General features: G+C 47.7%; 1 long non-coding RNA gene across 1 annotated transcript in view; it reads left to right on the forward strand.

The window, feature by feature from the left end:
* Positions 1-10480, forward strand: part of LOC116087414 — a 46062-nt gene extending 35582 nt beyond the window's left edge. Inside the window, exon 3 of the long non-coding RNA XR_004117426.1 lies at positions 10323-10480. This is a non-coding gene — a long non-coding RNA (uncharacterized LOC116087414). The remainder of the gene's footprint in view (positions 1-10322) is intronic.
* Positions 10481-19282: the final 8802 nt, after the last annotated feature.

The following is a 19282-nucleotide window of genomic DNA, read 5'->3' on the forward strand; positions in this document are numbered from 1 at the left end:
TCCATCCATCCATCCATCCATCCATCCACCCACCCATCCATCCATCCATCCACCCATCCATCCATCCACCACATGTCCACTCCTTGGCATATGCTCAAAGGGCTTGACATCCTACTCCACAGGTTCGTGCTTAGCCATGCTAACTGTTGCTCTACTCACAATAGGTAGGATATTGAACCAACTTAATGCCCTTCATCTGAAGAATGGATGATGAACATGTGCTACCTATACACCATGGAGTACTCTTCATCTCTAAAGACAAGTGAAATCATCAACTTTGCAAATAAATGGAGGGAACTAGAAGAGATCATATCAAGTGAGGTAACCAAGACCCAGAGAGGCAAACGCAGCATACTCTCTCTCATTTGAGGATCTTAGCTCCCAAATCTCCAGATGTGAGCACATACCTTGGAGTAACTACAGAAACAAAGAAAGCAAAAAGGGACCATTGTCAGGGTTGGGGAGGTGGGGAGCAACAGAGAAGGCAGTAGAAGTGATTCAATCAGGAAGATGGGGTTATGGTTATGGTTATGGTTAGGGCTCTAATTAGGGACAGAGGAAGCAGATAAATATTGAAAAAGGGGAGAGGAGAGTAAAATAACAGTAAGGAAGTTTGAAAAGTCATAAGGAATCAATATATAACTACCGTGACGTACTATTACCAAAACCACTATGCTATATGTAATTATATATTATAATCATTCAACATATATTATATAATATATATTTCTAGGCATATAAATATATTCATATTATATATTATATAAACATATTATATATTTATGTACATTTTATTATATAATTTATATAAATAGAATATACTTATAAATATATATGTCATTTTACCATCTTTGGTTGACTCTTTTCTCCAAGAGCCTAAGACCATCTAACAAAACCTCCAACACCCACCATGAGAAGCCCTCTTTTGAGTTGTTGGTCAGGGCTGTCCAAGAGACTCTGCAAACATTATAGGCTGTTGTTATTGCCCTTTGTTGCCACCCAGAGATAGAAGGTAAGTCACTATACACTTCAGACCGAGGGCCAAGGAACCCCTAAGCAGTTCTGTGAGGGAAAGTTAAGTGCCTATATTAAAGAATTTTTAAAAAGTTACAAAGAAACTACTTAATGATGCAACTCAAAGATTTGAAAAAAAAAACACACCAGCAAATCAAATCTAAACTCAATTGTTGACAAGAAATAGTAAAAATCAGAGAATGATTAGTTACATAGAAACAAACAAACAAAACAGTACACATAAGTAACACATTTAAGAGCTTATTCTTTGAGAAGACTAACATGACTGGCAGACCCTTGGCCCAACTAACCAAAAGAGAGGAAAGACAACAGAAACAGAAGTGAACAGGAGACACTACAATAGACATTTGGGAACTGCTTTGAAAGCCTCCTCTAGCTCTCTAAAAGGACCAGCTGTCTAACTGGACTTACGACTCACTCAACAAGAGAAAAATCCTATCTGTTATTGGTAACCTAGTCAGCTACCCAAGCTTATTGAAGAGGAGTCTCCCACTTCTACTTTGCTAAACCAGCAATCCCTAACTACAGTCTAAGCATTTGTCCTTATACCCACAGATAAGTGTAGTCCTCAGCCCTCATCAAGGACATGGACAGAGACCATGGAAGAAGACTATAAAGAATCAAGATGCAGAGTGGTGCAGAGCAGTGCCGATGGACGCATCTGCAGATCTCCAGCATCTAAATCTCAGGGATCATTGTGGCAGGCAGGGTGGGAGGGGTGGAAGAGCTGGAGTTTGCTGTAAGGTTGTGCTTCCTAGTGACGTCAGAAGCTACACCCGTTAAGTTCCTGACTGCCTAAACCTGAGCTGAATGAGGACAAAAATAAGCACACTAACTTGGATGGGGGTGTCCTCAACCCTAAAGGAGCAGTCTTAGAAGTCTGAGAGTGGGAGACGTAGTTTTCTTCAGGGAATTGTCACCAGTGCCACGTGGTCAGCCCTGAAAACATACATACAGACCGAATAGATTGTCTTTATATATTTACAAATATGTATGAACACACATGTACATTCATTTATGTAACAACAATTAATGAAAAAGAGGTCCTAAATTTGAAATCAAGCAAGGAGGGATATTAGGAGGGCTTGAGGGAACAAAGGTAAAAGGGAAATGATGTAATTATATTAGAATCTCAAAAAATATAAGACACTGTCCCCTGGTCACATGCACAAACATGCATGTACACACACAATACATAAATAAGATGTGATAACATGCACACACATGCATGTGCATGCACAATATGTAAAGAAAATGATCACACACACATGCACACACAATATATAAATAAAGAGGTGAGAATATATAATATTTTTATTAATTCTTTGAGAATTTCATACATGTTTAGAGTTTCTTTTGTTCTTTTTATCCCCCACTCCTTCCCTAACCACTCTTGGGTTCACTTCCCACCCTCTCCCAACTTTATATCCTTTTTAAAAAAGCCATTAGAGTCCGATTTGTCCTGTCCATTTACTAAAGGACATGGGGCTACCTACTGGATCATGGTTGACCTACCTGGTCTATATCTTTGGAGAAAACTGGCTCTCCCTTCCCCAGAACCCATGCACTGTCGATAGCTTCCCAGTTAGAGGTAGGAGCTCATAAGTCCTAACCCATTGCATGCTGGAGTGCTGGCTGGCTTGATCTTGTGTGGGCCTTATGCTGACCCACTGCATGCTGGAGTGCTGGCTGGCTTGATCTTGTGCAGGCCTTATGCTGACCACCATAGCTGCTGTGGTTGGTGACTGCAGTGGTCCTGTTGAGTACAGAACTCACAGTTTTGCTCTGGTCCCATTCAACCTCGGACTCTTACAGTCTTCCCATTTGGTTGTTCATGATGGCCTCTGAGTGTTGTGAGGGGAGATGTGGTGCTGATGGCCCATGTGTAGCAGAGAATTCCTCAGACACTTGTTTTTGCATCTAATACCACTTCTAGGACTTTAGTCAATCCAGGACTAGATATTTAATCAAAATCTGCTCTGTTCTATCTTCTGATAAGCCTTTTTGTTTGCCCATGTGTTTCTTCCTTGGTTCCCCCAGTTCCTGGGTCTGAAGACCCACCAGGGTATGCGTCTAAGAAGCCTCTCTTCTCCAGCCCTCGCCTCCATCCTCTCTCAGCTACACTCACTTTACCCTGTGCCTGGCCATCTTCCAGCCTCCATTCATGGAGCTCATACCCGGTATAGTATACAGTTATACCAGACTGACTGTAGTTTGGCTTTTCACAGCAGGTGGCCAGTTAGCAGTTGTTAAATTAACTCATTGTGAAGCACTTTAGGCATGAAGGTAAGTTAAGGGCAGTCTCCCAGGAGCTTCTGGGGGAGCATCCACAGATGTTAATGTCCACACGTAGATTCAGGTGAGAACACTGAGTCTCAAATGGATCCTTACCTTTGGAGTCAAAAGTGGGCCCTTTGTGCTCTGAGGTTGTGTGTGGCTCATGCTGGGAGGGATCATGCTGGGATGTGAAAAACATGGCGGGGTGGGGTAGGAGTCGGGGTGGGGGTGGGGAAGCAGCAGAGCTCTGCTGGAGTCAGGCTTTCTGCATCTTCATCCACTTCCCCCCTTCAAGAACAGCTTGGTAGCAGCCCGTGCCTCTCAGGTGGCCAGTCTCCATCAATGGCCCTGAGAAGGAAACTGCACCTGGTCCTCTTGCTTATCTGTAGTGGCAGCTGTTCTCAAGATCTGAGGCTCTCCTGTGGTAACAGTCCTTGGACATGCCTATCCTGTGCCGGGTGGCCCTGATTTAACATTGGATGTTCATTAGGAGATTGGGATGTCTGCGTTACTGAAGCATCACCCTCTTGGTGGCCACACAGCTGCCGTGAGCCTCTGGCTGCTGGCTTCTGCATCGCTGGTCGCTAGTCTTTCACTTGTGCCTCAGTCTCTTGAACTGTTTTCTAAGAGTCCCTTCCACCACCTTCTGTGAGCTGGCTCTCCTTCTCCCGGTGGATGCCATAACCTCACAGAGACTCCACTGGTGCACTCTGCTGTCACAGATCAGGCAGGAGAGAGATGTGAAGAAAGCCTGTGATTTAGGGTTCCATTGGGAAGACTGACACATGCTTATTTGGACATGACAAATGAGCGCCCCCTCTGCATGGTCACTGCACTCGCCACCTTGCAAATCGAGCGTCTCTTAGTTCCCTTTGTTGCCTCCACATGACCAGCTGAGCTAGCGGCCATTGCAACTGGCAGGCAGTTTCCATAGGAGCAGGCCTGGGCACCTCAGGGACAGCCAGCTGCCACCTGCCTGTTAGGGTGTCTAAACACAGGGTTTCTCTCAGCCGTGGACCCGGAAGTGGGAGGAAAGCTATAGACTCCCTGACAGCTGTGGCCATGGGATGTGATAGGTTATACTTAGCTCTCAGATGGCAGCTCCCAACACAGGGTCCGCACGCATGCGCGCTCAGTGCTGGGGATCTGCAGTGGCTGCTTTTGCTGCAGCCATGGGGAGAGGTATCAGGGGACTGACCCAGCCCCTGCACTGCATCTCTGTGACCTCCTGTGAGCAGGAACACTGACAATGAAGCCACTGCTCCTAAAGTATGTAGCAGTATCTGTCCCCAGACCAGTACACAGGACCAGGAAGCCTGAGATGACTGCCCCGAGGAGAGAATGACCAGGACGCACGTCAACTCCCTAATTGATTTCAACCTGGATCAACTCCAGAAAGGATGGGAGATAGGGTCACATCGGGTGGAATACACAAAGCAAGCGAAACCCAATAAATGATGAACAGAAGACACAGGGCGAAATGAGGCTCAAACCCAGAGGAAATGCAGAACAGGAGAGCACTCTGCAGTGTGGGTGTCCATGGTGAAGCACACTCCTGGTTTGAAACCTCAGAGGTGAGGGAGCCGTCCAGCCATGGTATGTTCTGGAGGAGGACTCTGCTCCATTCCTAGGGTAGGGATTGGATGGGACTCTAGGCATTGAAGGTTTGTCCCTTAAAGCACAGGCAGACATATGTGGGTTGCCTGCCCAGTTGAAGAAGGAGTGGATCTGTAGTACCTGCATGCCATTGCTCTGCCTGCAGATTTCCTAGAGCTCACTGTGCTGGCTGGCACAAAAGCTCATGGGGTGGGTGGCAAGACTCTTTGGGGGGAAGCCTAGTGGTTACCAAAAGATTTAGCGTGGACTCTTCCCTGTGTTCCGTGCTGTGGCTGCTGCAGAGATCCGTCTGAAGCCAGGACAATTAACTCTGCAATCAGGAAGGCTCCGGGTATATGTTAAGAACAGTGGAGACGCAATGGAACCATGTTGACTCCATTGGGGATGAGCCTCTAAATGCCCACTGACCTTTGGAGGTCCCGAGTGAGCTGGTTCAAGAGGCCCTGCTACTCCAAATCTTAGCTTCTTGGCGTGCGTGTAATCCCAGAGCTTCTAAACAAACTTTCAAATGGCCCCCGAGTTGCTTGCTGGAGAGCTCTGCCCACCCCAACGTACACCATGTTTGTATATGTGTAAGTGGATGCACATTGTGTGGAGGCCAGAGGTGGCCATCAAATGTCTTCAGTATCTCTCCACCTTGAGGCAAGGTCTTTCACTGAACCTGGTACTCGCGTGATTCCGTTAGACTAGCTGGCCAGCAAGCCCCAGGGCTACTCTTGTCTCGCCTTCCTCAGTGATGGGATTGTGGCCACAGTCTCCTTTGCTCAGCCTCTCAGCTGGGAATCTGAATTCAGAGCCCCATTCTTGTACATCGAGCATTTTACTGATGAAGCATCTCTTCAGCCCTAGAATCCTTAAAAAATGTTACCTGAGTAACATCCTAGCTGCTAGAGATGCTTGATTTGGGGCTTACAGACTTTCTCCTTCCTGATTTTATTTGTTTTTTTCTTGCTATTTGTTGAAGAGAAAAGTTGCCCCCCACCCCCTAGTTCCAGTGGGAAGGAAGAGACCACCGTAGTGTTAATCACTGACTCTCAGTACTGGACAGTCAGGGCTCACTCTATGACTCTGGAGATTATTCATCGCAGACTGGCTGTCCCTGTCACCACAGGAGGGCTCCTCTTGAGACACTGGCTGACTGACTGGCTGACTGACGTTCCTGCACCTGCATTGGTTCCCACAAAAACTCGAAGAGGAAGCTCGTGTTCTCTCTTTGAAAGGGGAAGCATGGATGGACCTTGGGTGTTTTTAGAGAATCGATTGTTTCTGCTTTCCCAGAAATAGCTTTCTGTGGGTGAGACAGTCAGCGTCGCTCGGGGACACTCACGACAGGAAAGTCCCATCGCTCAGCCCTCAGAATGTAGACCGAGGGTCTCAGCTCCCTCACATGTAGGAATTAGTCATTGCCTGCCCCTTGAATTAGAGATGGACAGAGAATGATGCTTTTACTACTATATAAGATCTCTTGTTGAAGAGAAGTAAAGCTATGAGAAGGACCCAGTCTTATAAAACCGTATTTCTGCTGAAGGATCTGTAGCCCCGAGGGTAATCAGCTTCATCCACATTAAACTGAAAACGGCAGCCTGTGGAAGCCATAGAGAGCCACCAGTAAGATTCTATAAACGAGGAACCCTATAGCACAGGCGGGGATGGCGTCCCGTGAGGGTACCATTCAGTGCTTTATTTGACCTAGGCAGGGTTTTCAAGACCGCAAGAAACAGAACTATAATTTCAGCATGTACCTAGAAAGGGCTGTTGCTAACTCAAACTTATACATAGAGTCACCTAATAATTGGGCTGACGAGGCACACAGGTTCATGGAGTCAGGATTCAGGGACGATTTGACCCAGCAGCAACCACTTGACCTCATTTTGAATCTTGGATTCCCACCCATCCTGAGACTGGTTCTACTAGTCACTAACGTGTGGCTTCTGACATAGCAAGGATCACAGGCATGAAGGTACCTTCCCAGAGGCTAGAACTGAGCGGTGGTCTTGCTGAACTAATTTGTGACAGATGTTCATCAATATGGCCACTGAAGGCAAGCAGATACTGTGTTGCTGGGCAGTACCTGAGGAGTCAGGGTGGGGGGAAGCGACCACCTAATGCCAGGATGATGGTGGAGTGCAAACGCGGTATCTGTGGGACTAAAGGAAAAGGGTTGCCAAGGTTAGCGGGGTGGTACAAACAGTCTTACACGTTGCATGGACCAACAAAACTTCAGAAGCGTTTTCTATGAAAAAATATCACATACACGGAAAGATTGAAATAATCTTTCGGTATGTCCATCCTGAACATTTACATGCTGACTAGCAGGATCTTGTAGTCAGTGTTTCTGTTTCCATACATCGGCCTCTCCGGTCCCTGTTACCTGCCCTTTGGTTTTCAGGTCAGGTTCACATCATGGAAGTCTATATGTGTTTTAATCTTTTAAAATATAGGCACATACACAGTGAGATGCATACATCCTAAGAATGCCATTCAACATACATCCTAAGAATGCTATTCAACATACAAGTTCTATGTGTCTGCATGGAGGGGTGGGGATGCATCATTTCAGGGCACCCCATCTCTACCTCCCTGGACACCCTTCTGTTTTCTTCTCTTTATCACCACAAGTGGTGAACTTCATAGAAGGGAATCACCAATTTGTGCCCGCCTTCCTCACAGCATGGCTGCCCTGTGGTTCTCCATGTCTTTGTGAATTACAAGTCATTCTTTGTGACCCAGCAGGTATGCAGTAAGTCATCTGGGGTCCCAGCTCTGTGTCCAGAAGCCTGAGTTTACAATGTTACGGCCAGCCACTCTCCCAACTCAACTCTTATTCAAGGGCTAAGGAATCACAGGGCAGTACCCCCTCCCCCCCAACAGGGTCAGCGACAAAGAATCAAACTCAGGGAGGCTCAGGGAGGGAAAAACACATTATTCAGAAAGGTGAAAATGTTCAAACTCATATAATCTGTTAAGCCAAGCCTTTTAAAATGTAGAGAAACACAGACAAAATAGGTAACGGTTGCTGTATGAAACAAAACTTTGGAGTATAATGCCATGATGAGTGTTTCTGAGTCATTTCATGTTTAGCCCATTTGTAACATTTTTTTTTTTTTTTTTAGAAAATAGCCAGGTTGGCAGGCAGGCGAGGTTGAATTCTTTGGTGGAACTTCTGAGCACAGCCATGTCTTTGGGTCTATGATAGCACCAAGTGGCAGTGACACCCTCCCCCCACCCCAGCTGAATGATTTGAGCTCCAAGATAGCAGAACTTGGGCCCATAACTATGAAAGCCCAAGTTAATGAACTTATATCCTCATGTCGGTTTTCTGGGGCTCACAGGGATGAGCCAGACGTCTGAGGCCTTTCAGATAGAGCCTATGGAATTTGAACCATGATTTTCCACCAGAAACTGGCTCAGTCAAGTTTAGACAGAAGGTATTGATCAACAGCACATTATTTGCGAGCCTCAGCTGAAAGCCCTGCCACATGGCTCTGCCTCATGGAGACAGTAGTTAGTTCTGCATACCAAACCGTGCTTGAGACTAACACCCTTCGCATGGACAGACATACTCAGACAGACACCCAGAGACACAGTCGCCACCCCCCAGCACCACACATGTCCCTATGTGACATTTGCATACACAAGCACAATTAACACAGTGTGTACACATAGACCTGCACATATGCATATATACACATATACATACATTTCACATGCCTGTTGATGATACACATGGAGACGCATACTAACACACAGTGCACATGCACATGTAATCATAGGCATGCGCAAACTTATATACCTACTTTTACATACTCTCACTGAAGCACACACATCAGTCTGTATCATAAAACCACACTTATATCACACACTAACATACACATATGCAATCACGCATATACAATCCCTAATCCCTAAGGTGGGCCTGGAATCAAGCCCTGGGCAGGTGATTTCATGGAGTGACTTGGCAATGCACTCCTGGTTGGCCTTCCCCTACCTCATGCAGTTCCTAGAGGCCAGCAAGATGGGGCTGCATCCTCTGGGACCAGTGGACATGACACCAGGACAGACCTCAGCAGCCTCTGAATTCCAGGCAACAGCTGCAGAAAACAAAAGCAAAAAGCAGATCGGGAACCTCAGCTCATCAGAGCTGTCCATCAGTGCTCATCAGACACGAGACCAAAGTGCAACACTCTTTCTGCCCCTGCGATGCCTGGCCTATACTACCCGTCATCGAGAAGGGTGTGTAGATACACCATGCCGACGGGCGTTTCTGAGAATGCCCAAGCATACCACTCCCTCACATTCGCAGCAAGGTGGCTCAGTCATCCAGAGACTTCCCTTCAGAGTCCCGACCAGCTCCAGATGCTCTGACAGGAGGACCTAGACCCAGGGCCTGACCACTGGGCCCTTCTATCAGGGCAGAGCTTTCTCTAAACCCCGGGGGCCCAACCCAGACTCAGAACTGAGTGGACACATATGCAAACACAGTGCCAGTGGCGTGTTATGTTGCTATGACAGCTATGATGGTAATGACGGCAGATGATAGCAGCGTTGAAGATGCTGATGCTGACAGTGGTGACCTTGACAACCACAGGAGATGCTAATGATGGCAATGGTGATACTGATGGTGATGAGGACAGAGCAGGATGATGCTGACTGACTGTGACGATGAATGTGATAACCACAATGCTGGTACTGATGCTGGGGTATATGTGTGAATGATATCTACGATGCTGGCGACATGCAGTTGCCTCTACAGGCATGTACCAAGCTCTAGTTATGTGTGATGATTAATACTGATTAGGAGGGGTTAGGATCACCATAGAAACAAACTTTTGAGCTTGTCTGCGAGGGGGTCTCTAGATTGGCTAGGTTAATTGAAGTTGGCAGATTCGCCCTAAATTTGGACAATAAGTTACATGCGCTGGCATCCTGGACTAAATAAAAAGCATGGGGGTGGGGAGTAGGGCATGGGGGTGGGGAGTGGGGGGGTGGAGCTGAGTACCAGCATCCTCCCTGCATTCTGACTGTGGATACAATGTATCCACAATGCTATGCATTTCTGCCTTTGTGAATCGCCTGCCTTTGTGAATGTGCTCTCAGACAGTGGGTGCAAACAAACTTTTCCTTTTTTAAACTGAGTCTGTGAGAGAAAAGCAACAAATCCAACTTATATTCACTTGTCTATCTCACTTGCCATTTTGAAGTCTAGAAACCACATGCCAGGCGACTACTTTCTTTGGTACTCAAGAACATCGGCAGCCTGTCCTTTTTTTTTTTTTCTGCCCCTAGGGTCTGCTGGGTCTGGGTGGTCTGTGCCCTCTGATCATGGAGGTGTAGCAGATGTGGCCTCTGTCACGGCAGAGGCTAACTGCATCCTGGCTTTTGTTTTTTTACAGGCATGCTCCAGAATCTATGCTGATTTCCTACCAGATGGGACACTGGGTCAGAGCTTCAGAACCTAGATGCAGACCTCAGACCTGTTAGCATGATGGCTACATGGCCAACCCATGGCCTACCTCTCCTCAGGGGGCTGCACAAAGAAAGTACAGTGACGTTTCTCTCATGGGGTCTCATTGATCTTGTTTGACAGCTCAGATGTCTGAAGTCACTCTAATCTAGAGGCCTTTTGGTTTTGGAAACACATCAGCCATCCTGGGCCACCCTTTTCTGTGTCTGTAACTTCAGAGTCGACACTGTGGAGACTTGCTCTGCCATGTTTTGCTCAAACTTAGACACAGAAGGACCAGGCACAGAGATTGCTGACTGTATTGTGGGTAATGAAGGTAAGGAACCAATGCCAGAGGATCTGGAGCGGGCTCTATCTTCCTGTGTGGGAGGAGGTTGGCAGAAGTATGTAAGAAGATGCTGACAAGGGCTGAGGGCTGGGTGGTCATCACATGAACCAAAGGACCACAGAGTATGCGGGATTGGGGGCTCAGACCTGGCTTCAAGTCCGCTCCTACATACTCCAGAGCACATGGGGCAGAGGCTGAACCCAGCTGATTGGGTGGGAACTGATCTGTGCTTGGCCACTGTCCCCAGCAGGTCTCCACATGTCTGGTGTCAGGATGTATGTGCTCTTGAAAGCTGTCGAAGGCCCCAAGCCCTGTCCTTACCTGGCAGGGTATGTCATGTTAGGATGAAAACTGAGGAACAGAGCATGGGCTGGCTGAGTCACTTGAAAACCACTCCGCCAAGTGTTAGCGTGAACACACTTTCACAAGACACAGCCGACACTAGCAAGGATAGCTGCAAGTGAGTGAGCATCTCTCATCCGGACCAGGGCCTGCTGGATTCTCTGCAGACTGTGCACCCTGCTTCTTTGGTTGGGGCATGGAAACTCGTGTATCCAACCACACAGATTGAGCTGAAAGAGAGGGATGGGTCACAGGGTTGTCTTCTTTGCTGTCACATGGGCACTAACTAACAAGGGTAGCTTCCTCAGCGCTGGCTGCCTGTGGACTCAGAAGTCACACGGAGTCACTGGGCTGTCTGTTTTGGTTAACCCTACCCGGCCTGACTCATGTACCCAAGGATCCTTATCCACGTGTGGCTGTGACACAGCGGCCCCTTCATTGAAGTTTCCAGACGGTGATGCATTTCTTTATGAAGTGTCAGTCACATCTGGAATCACCTCCAACTTCCTCGGGAAGCATTGAGCTTTTGGGAAGCGAGCAGTCGCAGATACGGACACAGACACACATTTCCCAAAACTTCATGTTTTACTTGAAAGCTCTTGTCTTTCAATTTTTTTTTAATTAATTTTTTTTTTTTTTGCTGTCAGTTCATACAGACCTAAGAGGGTTGCGATCATTTTTACTCCTGTTTCTCTCTCTCTCTCTCTCTCTCTCTCTCTCTCTCTTCTCTCTCTCATCCTTCCCCCAGTCTTCACAGAACCTTCTTCCAAAAAACCTACTTCCTACATTGATTGACTGAGTGATTGATTGACTGATTGACTGACTGACTGATTGATTGACTGACTGACTGATTGATTGACTGACTGATTGATTGACTGACTGATTGATTGATTGGCTGATTGATTGATTGACTGACTGATTGGCTGACTGACTGATTGATTGACTGATTGGTTGATTGATCGATTGATTGACTGATTGATTGATTGCACTAGTCTTGAGCAGGAGCCACCAGCGCTGTGTGTTCCTGACGGCAACAGCCATGTCCTGTCTAGAGGGCAGTGCTTTGTAGCATGCTTCTCCGTCAGCATCAGCCAGCTTTTGCAGGCTGTCTCTCCATCTTATGTTACGTTCCCTGGGCCCGGGAGGGGGCTACGGGTGTCCTGTTCAGGGCTGGGGACTCACCAGTCCCTTCTTCTAAGCACTCTGACCAGTTATGAATCTGCCTTAGCTGTTGCTCGCTGCACCGTGGAGCATCTCCACCAAGGCTGAGAGCAGAGCTAGTCTTTGGAAGCTCCAGACTTGTTACGGGTGGTCACTTAAGTTTACCTGTTATCACTGAGAACACAGAAGACACGCCTGCCCAGTATGCGTGTCTGCGTGACCGGTGCATTGTTTGTTGGACTGAACCACAGCATGCCATACTCAAGTGTGACCACTCGGTTACATCCTAGTCATAGCATCTCTGGCCCTCTCAGCCATTTCCTTCATCGGAAGAGGCAGCATCTTCTTTGGTAGCCCATTAGAGTTGCCAGGAGAGATCCTAGATGGAAACTTGTGTGATCACCATCCTTGGGCTGTAGTCCATCAGCATTGCCCACCTCCCCAGTCAGCGTCACCGAACCATGGAGTAGGGAGAACACGGTGACATCAGATGTCATGGGTAGTGCTGGTCTCTATGGCTCTACTCTGTAGAACGTACAACTCTAATCTGCGCCCTTCCAGACCGGGAGAAGGCATGGGTAGCAGTCAGGGATTCCTCGTGGACAGTCATGCAAAGGTTTAGCTCATACTTGCTTGTTTATAACACAGTAATTAGACAGCATACTCATCAGAAAACAAGCTGAGTCCCCAGCCCATACCTTTGTCTGTGGCCTGCTGAGTATGTCTATCAAGGCAATGGCATCACTCAAATAGTTCTGACTACGCAGAGTGTTAGTTCTCCCAGAAATGAATGCTGCATTTTGCAAAATCACATAACTACATCACTCTGCCTGCTGTGGGTTCTCAGTAGCACAGGTAACCACGGTGTCCAGAGAGGAGAGACAATGAGAACTGCAGCTCCCTGGAGCGGGGCAGACAGCTCTTCAGATCCCAGGAAGCTGCAGGAAGTGCAGGGTCTGGTAGCACCCCAAAGCTGGGACACCCCCACCCAGAATCTAGATTATGTTCTCATAATATGTTTTCCTAAGTTTCTCCTCAAGAGAGAATAAATGTTTGGCTTTAGGAATGGCTACTTTGGCCCTCTTGCAACATGAAGATCCTCTTGGGTGGGGGTGATCACACATTCATAGACTTGATGAGGATGGTATAGGAAGGCCAGGCCTGGACTTTCCTAAGTTTAGAAGCAGATTCCTCTGGAATCCAGGTTGAAGACCAAGCAAAAGAAATGGACACTGTTTCCTGGAAGGCCAGCTTCTGAAGATCAAGGACACAGCTGCCTGGGAAGCCTGTGCTCTGTGTCAGGTCACCAGCCAGAGCTAGAGAGGTATGTCCTAGGGATATGGCTTATAAGGCCTAGCCCTAGAGATCTGCACTCAAGGGCAGGAGGTTAGAGACAGACAGAAGGACAGCAGTGTCACTGTGAACCATTCTTCCTCACGGGTCTCCTCTCACCTTTCTTGGGACAGAGCAGAAGCCAGGCTATCTCTGCAACCGTGTGTGAAGCCTGGCTGGTCGTTTCTTTTCAAAGCACGTTTGAATCTTCAGTAAGTGGTGCCATAGATGATCAGGCGCACATTACTTTCGTGGATATCATCATTGCTCCTCTGCTCAGAGCATTCAGAGTGCCGTCGTGTCTTTTGGAGTGTCAATGACATTGCGCTGTGACATGGTACCTGCCACGATTTGCCAGATTCCTGGACCCTTTCTGGTTGAGGGTTGTCTCAGGCACCTCGAGGATTCTTCTTGTCTCCCGTGTCTTTCTTCTTCCTGTGTGCTGTCTTTCTCGTTAAGGGTTGTTTCCAGCTTATGGCTGAGCGCTGCCCCTCGGCTTATGGCTGTGTGCAAGCTTTTGTCCAGGGGAGTGGTACACTGCTTGTGTTGGACTCCCAGGTATTTAGAAGGGCTCTGAACCAGCGAGTCACCACAGTGAGTGGTTACCAGCTTTCCTCTCATCTTTCTGGAAATGGTGTGGCTGCATCTGTTGTCTTATTCCCCCTAAGCAGTGACTTCCCCAAGCTGAGCTAGTTACCTATGTTTTTTTTTCTTTCTGTCTCTGTTGGGTAAGTGAGGAGACAGTACCCTATATTCAATGGGAGGCCTCAGCTGCTATGCCTGGGCCTCCTGGGGCCTTCTTCCATGTCTCAGATAGCCAGGCCTAGCTTCAAGGTGGAACGCCATCTGTCCAGTTGGGCGTGTTAGTCAAACACACCATGAGCTATGGGCTAAGGACATGACCAGCTCTCTTAAACAGGCCCTGCTAAATCACTTGGTGTTTGGTTTTTGTAAATAGAGCCCATTTCCCCTCTTTTAAATTTATTTGGGGATGGAGAGATGGCTCAGCAGTTAATATCAGTTGCTGCTTTTGCAGAGGACCCGAGTTCAGTTCTCAGCATTCTTTTTTTTTATTTTGTTTTGTTTTGTTTTGTGACAGGTTTTCTCTGTATAGCCCTGGCTGTCCTGGAACTCACTCTGTAGACTAAGCTGGCCTCGAACTGCCTCTGCCTCCCAAGTGCTGGGATTAAAGGTGTGTGCTACCACTGCCAGGCTAGTTCTCAGCATTCGTATGGAGACTTAAGACTATCTCCATTTGGGACAGGAGTGGTGCATCCTGTTCCCTCTCTGGCCTTTGTGAGCACTGCACTCATATGCTATAATGCACTTACCATAAATGAAGGCAACTGCTCATCCTCACAGAACAAAAACAAATAAAATCTTAAAGAAAATTCCATTCTTTGAAAACAATATTTTCTCCTATCTTTTCTTTTCTTTTCTTTCCTTTCTTTTTTATTTATCTACTTTATTTATGAGTACACTGCAACTCTCTTCAGGCACACCAGAAGAGGGCGTCGGATCCCATTATAGATGGTTGTGAGCCACTATGTGGTTGTTGGGGATTGAACTCAGGACCTCTGGAAGAACAGCCAGTGCCCTTAACCACTGAGCCATCTCTCCAGCCCGCCTCCTATCTTTTCACCCGAAAGCACACACTTCGGACAGATTCGTCGTATAGATTTATCAAATGTGTAGTCAGCCTTGACATTGTTCTAGAATATAGGATGGGCTTTGGAGAGAGACATGCTTGGGGGTGGGGTGGGGGGAAGCCCCAGTTTTCTAGCTGGCCTCTAGGGAGGACCATCACTTGAGATCCCCCATGCTTCCTGAATGCTGTGCAGTGGATGGGGTGATGGCTGTGAAATGCCCAGGAAGAGCTAGACGCTTGCTCTAGCTTTAATAAATGTTGGCTCCCTTTGAAGCAAATAAAGAACCTGGCAAATTTGTTCTACAGCTGACTGTAAGTTAATTAATACCACCCTCCCTCTCTTATCATTCTTAAATACAAAGCTAATTTGGAAAGATACATGTTTCTTTGAACGTTGCGTGGTTAAAAGCATTTGGAGCTGAGCTTAATTAAGAGAGAGTGGCTCTTAGCGTGCGATCACTGTGGCCAGAGACGGGAACCTTCATTAGATTATGGACTTTGCTCCCTCCCTTAGCTCAGCTGCTCCTGGACCAACGTGGTGGATTGACCCTGGGTGAACTTCTTACAGCTCCCTGTGGGGCCTGAGGTCAGGAGGTAAACTTCCACCAGGCACAGGAGGTGAAGGGTAGGCAGCGATATGGCTCAGTTCCCCCATGGGTCAGTCTGGTGGAGGTGACTCAGGACCCTGTAGGACAGAGTAATTACGCAGTGGCCACCTTCCCCACCCCCACCCCCGCCCCCCGGCCTGAGACTTCTGGTATTCTTGGTTACAGGCTACACGGTGGTGAATATGCAGGGTTTCAAACCCTTAGTGAGAGAAATCTGTGAATGTTTATTCTGACTCCTAGGGCCAGGGCCGGGACACGTAATCCCTAGTTGTTGGGCTGGAGGGCCCCTCTAGAGGCCACTGTGTGTGGGAGGGGGCAGGCATCCAATTTGGATGCTGGGAGATTCTGCTTGAGAAGTGAATGCTGGGCCTCCTTCCAAGCATGCTACTCTGGTCTTCATGCTAGAGAGCTGTAGGAGCCTACATCGCCGAACTCTCCTCTGGCCTGCACTTGTCATGTGATTGGCCTGCTTCGGGGTCTGAGGACCTGGGTAGGAGGCTATACGGACACCCTGATTACGGACTTGTCAGCCTAGGACAGAGCTTCCTGGGCCTTGGGTCCCTGATAGAGCTGCTTGTGGGAGGCTCAAGTGGGCTGGAGTGAGGACCATCCTGTCTACACCTGCCACGGCTCTAAGAAAGGAAAGTGAGGTAGTGGGGCGGGTGGGTGTTCCTGTCTCTTTACCCATTATCTCCTATGGTTGCTGGCCTGATACTGACATGTAGCACAGTTGAAGGAGGAGGGCCAGAGTGCGGGCATAGGATCGAGGCTGGGATCGAGGCTTTGTAAACCCAAACCTGGCCTGCATCTGTGCTATGTCCGGGCTCACCTGCAAGATGAAACTTGCAGAATGTGCCTCAGTGCTCCTGGGTCCGCAGCTCCTCGCATCTGTTACAGGCTGCTAGGGAATCAAGAGATCTCAGCTGATCTTGGATGGACCTACCAACTCCATACACACTTACCATCTGTACACAGATCTACCATCTGCCACGTCCCGCACAGCCTGGTCCTGATGAAGGAAACGGCAGACAAACAGATCCAGACATGGGAAAGTTGGGGTCACGTGGGCTGTGCTTGCTCTGATGGAGTGGCCTCAACCAGGTCAAGATTTTATGTTCGGCACAGGGAGGAGTTAGTGGGTCTCTTTAGGAGGTCTGTGTAGGGGAGCAGTCTCAGTCACTGCGTGGAGGAAAGAGCTACAATTGTTACATTTTGCACACATCGGTTGGTCATTGTAAGCATTGATACTTAGGGCAGAGGAAGGCTTTGCGGTGCCTCTGAGCCTCAGTCTGAGGAAGGCCTTGCCAGTTCCACTGCTCTGAAGCACTGGGTCCTTGTCAATCATACACCGTCACTTAGGGTTTCGTGTGCTCCCCACAACCGTCCATAGCAGATTGTCCCTGTGAGACTGTTTATCCCTGTGGAGACCGACTATCCACAGACAGACTTGAGTAGACTGTGGGTGGGCTGGGCCCTGCAGGCTAGACTCATCTACTTGGTGACACTTGGCTCTTGTGTGTTAATCCTCTAGTCCCACTAGGGGATCCAGTGATGCCATGATTCCCCCGTGCTGACAAGCTACCTCCTGGCATCCTGTTTTGTTTACTTAGAGCGGCTTCACAGAACTGACTTTGAGGTGAAGAATGTGAGCTGTTGCTGTGCGTTCAGCCGAAGATTAATAGGTGATTTGTAACTCCTGTAATGAAAACATCACGCAGGCCCAGCAACGAGCTCCGTGTTGCTAATTTTCCGGCTGCTAATTGCTAGGGCATACAGGTTCTGTTGTGAAATGATGTGCCATCTGTAATCACAGCCACATTTATTAAAATATAATTGCTTTTCAAAAAAAAATTTTTTTTTTCCAGAATAAGGCGTAGCTCAAACAAAGCATTGCCTTTGTGTGTGTGTTGATTTTCCTGGCCAATTACAATTGCCAGTGCAGCCTTCAGTTTCCAACCAGCCAGACCTTGCTGTGAATTCACTGGTGTTGGTGTGAGGGTGGAGTGGGGTTGGGGTATTGGGTTCTGAGCTCGTCTGCCTCTTCCTGGGGTGTTGAACCTTCCAAAGATGTAGAGTCCCCCCAACAGGTTTAGCAAGCACAAAGAGCAAACCCCAGACTTTGTGGCTGTCCTAGAGGCTTGTCTGCTTGGTGGTGGTGGGAGGCATCAGAAAGCAGACAAGGCAGTCCTTAAAGGATTCTTCGCCCAACAGACACCCCCCTGAGCTACACCCAGGAAAGCCAGCAGCAGCCGGCTTAGCTCATGACATGGTGTTCAGGTAATGTGGACACGGGGAAGACTAGGGAGCCTCTGCCTTCTCTCTGAAGGCAGATTTCAAGGCAGATTAAGAAAGGACCAGGCAAGATGGCTGGGGGTCCTCAGAGACTGTTTCCTCCTAGAGATGGTCCCACTGGGCAAACTAGGGGTGTGTTTCTTTCTGGTGTTGCTGTTCTTAAAATGGTGTTTACTTCAACTGTCTACTCCCTTCCCTACTTCTCAAAAAGAAAGAAAGAAGAAAGAGAAGGAAAGAAAGAAGGAAGGAAAGAAAGAAAGAAGGAAAGAAAGACATACTTTTATAGGATTCTTAGTTTAAAATTCTGGTTTAAATCATTAAAATGAGGGAAGGAGAGACTTGAGATTGAATTTTTAAATATACATACATACATTTGTAATATATATACATGCATACATCTAGGGTTTTGAATCCATACATATTCATATGTAACAATATGTATATATGTATATATGAATTTAAAACACTAGTGCTGTATGTGCATGCACATACAAGCATACACAATCCACTGGGTCGTTTTACTGTGGCTCATGTGTACATGTGTTAGGACTGACCACTTGGAATCAGATAACACATCTCAGAGCCTGTCCCTGGAGGAAGCTGATCCTTTTCTCTAAGCAGCCATTAATTGCCCGTGGGTCTGCATCTGGAGGTGGGGCATGCCGGCACCATTCACACTGGCATGTCACCTAGGGCCGTGCTCACACAGGCCTGGGTTAGGTGACTAGATGCTGTGAGCACATGGCTATGACATCCTGGCTCTTTACAGTCTTCATCCCCTCTCTCCTACAATTGCCCCCGAGCCTTGGCTGTTGGGTTTGCTGTATAGATTTATGAGTTGGGGCTGGTAACCTATGGGCACAGCCCCGAAGAGCTACCCCTTAGGACTCATGTCTAGTTTTTGTTTGTTTTAAATTAGGACTTACGGTGGAAAGCTAGATAATGCCACTAGTTAATACTCTGAGCATGCCACAAACCAAACCAACTGGGAAGCCCCATAGTCCGCATGTCCACCTGGCCCCGCTGCAGAGGTGAACGTGTTAACACATGGTCCTCTTACCTGGTCAGTTTGCCACTCTCACATCCAGCTGTCTGTCTTTTACTTTCACATCCTCAGTGTTCTGAGAGACTTTTCTGTTTAACCCTAACACTCCTTTCAGTCCAACAACTGTTCTCAT

The sequence above is a fragment of the Mastomys coucha genome, unplaced genomic scaffold, assembly GCF_008632895.1.
Source record: "Mastomys coucha isolate ucsf_1 unplaced genomic scaffold, UCSF_Mcou_1 pScaffold13, whole genome shotgun sequence".
Taxonomy (NCBI): Eukaryota; Metazoa; Chordata; class Mammalia; order Rodentia; family Muridae; genus Mastomys; species Mastomys coucha.